Source organism: Palaemon carinicauda, chromosome 45, assembly GCF_036898095.1.
Source record: "Palaemon carinicauda isolate YSFRI2023 chromosome 45, ASM3689809v2, whole genome shotgun sequence".
In the NCBI taxonomy this organism is placed as follows: Eukaryota; Metazoa; Arthropoda; class Malacostraca; order Decapoda; family Palaemonidae; genus Palaemon; species Palaemon carinicauda.
The window spans coordinates 584263-589448 of record NC_090769.1 but is presented as its reverse complement, the minus strand read 5'-3'; the positions used below and the strand labels follow the sequence as shown (position 1 = coordinate 589448).

General features: G+C 39.2%; 1 protein-coding gene across 1 annotated transcript in view; it reads left to right on the top strand.

Annotated features, from left to right (window-relative positions):
- The first annotated feature begins 1070 nt into the window (after window positions 1–1070).
- Window positions 1071–5186, top strand: part of LOC137634600 (syntaxin-7-like) — a 56628-nt gene continuing 52512 nt past the window's right edge. The window contains exon 1 of the mRNA XM_068367053.1: window positions 1071–1242. The gene's annotated coding sequence lies outside the window, so the exon portion shown is untranslated. The remainder of the gene's footprint in view (window positions 1243–5186) is intronic.

Below are 5186 nucleotides of genomic sequence, written 5' to 3'. Positions count from 1 at the left end.
AGTAACAACATTGAAATAAATATTTCCTATATAAATTATAAAAACATTAACAAAACAAGAGAAAGAGAAAGTAGAATAGTGTGCCCGAGTGTACCCTCAAGCATGAGAACTCTAACCCAAGACTGTGAAAGACCATGGTAAAGTGGTAGCAAACTGCTTGTTATTCTGGAGAACAAGTATTTAAGGATTCCATGTTGTTCACAACGTCCTAAAATAGTTGAGAGTTACTGAAGCTTCTCTTCAGCAAGCTTTGCTTCCATAGAAAGCAATTCAGAAATTCGATAATGATTGATTGAAAAATGTAATACACACACACACACACACACACACACACACACACACATATATATATATATATATATATATATATATATATATATATATATATATATATATATATATATATATATATATATATATAGGGTGTGTGTGATTACACACATATTGCACATACACTCATGCATAATACATACTGTATAAAATCATGTAAGTAGTATATGCGCATATCTATGGAGATGATGTGATGATTATTCATTGAACTTCAATGAATCACCTTGAGGCGCTGACTCGCCTAGTCCCATGTGTATGATGTGAGTCACTTATATTACTATCATGTGATGCAGTAGGAACTAAATCAAGTCTGTGGGTGTCAAGAAAATGTACCACAAATATCTTAGATACAATGTATTAATCATTTCCCCATAAACTATAAGGTGTTTGAACGTAGTTATCAATTGGCTAGTCTTGTTAGATTATAACTACCGAAATTTTCACGTTCAATAGGGATATTAAAAGCAACTTCGAAAGAACGGAAAATCGGTCGGTTCGGAAAATTCCTCGCTCTGGCTTAGAAATATCTTATATACTTTCAATTATTTAAGCTAACGTGCAAAAGTATATAACTAAAACTCAGCTAAAATAGATCAAAATAGAGGTTTTAGCATATGTTATTAAAACCAACACACTGAAAAGAAGATTAAAGAGTGTAATTTAATGATTTTTTTTTATAAACACGAACACATTGGGAAGGGGGCGTTGTCACGGCCATAGTTTTAAGTGACGTTTCTTGGTTCAAGTTTCTTATCTGAAGAGCAGAAGAGGAGGAATCCTTAGCAAAACAGTAGCTGTAAACTGCGTTCGATTACGATCGAAGATTATTCTTATCTTTTTCTTTACCCACCAATTAGAATAGTTTTGGATAAGTGAAAAGAAGTTGCAAATCGACGGAGTAAGGCAGCTAAAGTAAGGAACTCTGAGTTTGTTTATATTATTGTATTTTTGTTGTTGTCAAAGTCTAACAAAGGTTCTGAAATCCAGGATCGCTCCTACTATCCTGTGTAGCTCTGACTTGTAAGTGTAGCTTATCCCGTGGTAGTGTTGTTTTTCCCTACCATATTTAGGCCATGGTTTCCTTATTAAAGTTATATAAATGGATTTTAGTGATCTTATTATTGTTAGCTCGGTAGTGGAGCCACTGATATCGTATCCTAGCTAAGGTTGTCCAGGATTTAAACATGAATTTCATTGTAGTTTATTTAAGGCTGGCATAGCCTAATCAAAAGGTTTGTAACTTTAACCAGCCAGGCTATGAGATTTATTATATTAATTTTTTTTTATTCTATGTTAAAAGCTAGTTTATATATGAAATATCTATTTTAATTTTGTTATTGTTCTTAAAATATTTTATTTCAATTTTTCATTAATTTTCTTGGTATTATTTCCTTGTTTCCTTTCCTCACTGGGCTATTCTCCTTGTTAGAGACCCTGGGCTTACAGTATCTTGCTTTTCCAACTAGGGCTGTAGCGTAGCAAGTAAAAATAATACTAATCAGTTTTGGTGAATAGCACAAAGGGGCATGGAAAGTGTAAATGAACGTAAAGCAGTCAATTAATGCAGTATTCTTATTAAGAAGATTTCCAGGCAATACCCATTTAGCTATTGTTACTATTGTCAAAATAAAAATTAATCCGTAAATAATGACTGCAATTGTAGCTCAACATATACTGCTTGCTGGAACATAAGAGCAGTAATGTAATGTATTTTTTGTAAGCGCAGCAATCCTTGGTGCAGCAAAAACCGTGGTGTATGTATGATAATGGCTACTTGTATGTATGATGACGGCTGACTAAGAATATGGCAGTGTAAGGGGGTCGCAAGGGGGCGTTAGCCTCTCAATTATTTAAGTAGGTAAAGACACGGCTTGTAGGTTAGGTTAGCGGGGAAAGTTTAGGTTAGTTGTCCATTTTTTATGTATGCGGGAGCAACTGGCCGCTGATATACAAAGACCCCAAAAACCATTACACGTTTGGGGTGTATGTATGATAGCGGCAACCTGTATGTATTATTATGTCCAACTTAGAATACAGCAGTGTAAGGGCGGGTCGGGTGGGCCGTTAGCTCTTCCGTTAGGTAAGAAAGTAAGGACATGGCTTGTAGGTTAGGTTAGGGGGAAAAGTTTAGGTAGTTGATGTCCATTTTTAATCGGCGAGTGAGGAACTGGCCGCTGATATACAAAGGCTCCACAAGTTTCAAAAATATTCCTGAAATAATGACCCAAGGGATTGCTAGTGCAGCTTAATATGTATTGCTTACCAGAACATAGGAGCAGTGATGTAATTGTAATTTGGTGAGTGCATCTAGCCACGATGGAGCAAAAACCATTAGAACTGTAGCCGGGGTCGAGGTCCAATAACGTTAGGTATTGTCAACTCGCATTATCACCCACACTGGAAATCCCCATTGTGCATTTCATGTGTACTAGTAATCACTTTCTTAGAAGTATTGACTCTTAATATCCTAATTTAACATCCTTTTACGTCAAAGTCCTATACTCAAGCAAAAGCTCTACGGCCGTCGGATCAGGGTTTTTTTCAAAATACTTGGTGTCAAACTCAAAATACTGTGGACATCTTTGGCTATTCCTCTAAGGAAGGAACCTGATCGGGTTATCCACAAAAGCAGATTAATGCTCGAAGGTAACCATTGTATTGTACAGGTACTTTTGTATTGTACTTTTTTAAGAAAGAGTGTATAACCTCAAGGAGCAAAGTGGAAGGAATAGGCCAGACTATTCGTTTTATGTGTAGGCAAAGAGAAAATGAGCCGTAACGAGAGATATGGATCCAATGTAGTACTGTCTGTCCAGTCAAAGGAACCAATAAATCTCTAGCTGTAGTATTTCAACGGGTGGTTGGTGTCCTACCAACCTTAAAGGTACTGCTCGAGGAATCACTGGATAGAATAACAAAAGAAGATTGGAGCAAAGCTATAAGACATGCCGAGAGTTTGCAACATGAAAATGCAAAGAATGATTTAGCCATAGATAAATTCTTTAACTCATTTCTCATTGCTCTTGACTCCTCGGACGACGACCATTTTTTTTTCTTTTTTTTCCTTCAAAAGATATGTATTGAAAGATGCTACATAATTCTAATAGCTATACAGTACAGCAGTATTTACTTTATCCATTAATACAAAGATTGATGTAAAATACAGGTAAATAATACATATATAGGAAGGAATATATATATGATAGGGAATGAAAATAAGTAAACCGTTGTAGACTCCTTATTAGAAGCCGACCTTTGACCGCGGCTCCCAAGGTCTTGAAAGCAAATCTACCCCCAGGTATTTGATTCAGCTTTATATCAGGTGTGCTTGTTTTAAGACTTGTAAAGGAAATTGATTGAATAAAGAGGATCCCTTCACTAAGTATTTTGAGAAAGGCCGCCACTAAACGATCAGCTTCAATTGGAATGAGTATAGGTATAGGGGTTCCTTAGAAATGTTAGGCTAAGCTGGGAATATCCTAGATTATCATTGCATTCATTTTGGTGTCATAGTGTTTTACAGAGCCTATAATTACATATGTTTATAGCTGTAATGATGTTGCTGCCTAATCCTCAAACCAGTAATATATATTTGGGGTTTGTGAAAACGGTTTGGTTTTACTTTATCCTAGTATAAGATTGGTACATAATTTGAGGTGTACTGTATATAGTTGGTTGGAACATGGGTATACTTTCTTATTACTTGTCAAATTGATTTTCTTTATGGTGAAAATATTTTTTATCTTTGTCTGAAATATGATACATTATTATTTTAATGCTTTACGAAATATTGTGATTTAGTGTTACCTTACCAGAAGTGAACTGGTTGGGGAGCAAATGCATGGTTGACTTATTCTTAGGATAAGCCAAGGATACGGTGGTGTAAGGGGGTTCGCTACACCGGTCCCTGGTAGGTAAGTAGGTAATGATAAGGCTCATAGGTTAGGTTAGGTAGGGAACCTAAGGTTAGATAGTGGGCTTGTTTGTTTCTCTCTTAAAATCTGTTCCAACACGGAGTACTTACCTCGAACTACTTTCTTAGGAGTATCTTGGATTTCCTCCCAACCGACCAGAGTTTTGTGTAGTTTACCCTAGTCCCGTTTTCTATGAGGGGTAACCTCAGGTGGAGTGATACGCGCCCTGAGGCTAACCCCGGGTCAGAGAGCATGCTTGCTCAAGTCTCGATCTCCAGTAAGTTCTCTGGTCGCGTCACGATAACATCTCGACGCTCTCTCCTTACCCAGTGCGACCCTTTGTGTCTCACGCGGTCCCCACGTGGACCCATTGTGTTCATTCTATACCCTTTCCTACCCTTCTCCTCTGTGTTCGTCGTGTAGGGGCAGCTTATGTTCTCCTACAGCCACGTGTCCGGAGTGAGAGTCCTGGAACGAGGTGGAGTGGGTGTACTTCGGCACCAAGAAGAAAAAGGCGTCCAAGAGGTCACATAGGAAGCCGAGCCTCTCCTCGCCGCTTACTTCTCCCGATGCCTCGTCGGTTAGAGCTTCTCAGCCACCTTCCCCTACCCAGAGTAGGGGACGAGGTAAGTCAGTTGTGGGGAAGAGGCCCATTGCTCTCCCCCAGGAGTCTGAGTGGGTGCGGTATAGCACCAAGAAGAAGTAGGCGACGAAGAGGTCGCCTAAGAAGCAGAGCGTCCCTTCCTCCCTTGCTTCGCCGGGCGTCTCGTCTGACCGAGCTTCCCTACCACCCTCCCCTACCCAGAGTAGGGGACGAGGTAAGTCCGATGCGGGGAAGAGGCCCGCGGCCCTTCCCCAAGAATCTGATCTTCAGGATAGTGGGGTTGTGGGGTCATTCCAGGCGAGTGAGGGGCCTGAGGGAGGGGCGGGAGTGTGTACGGG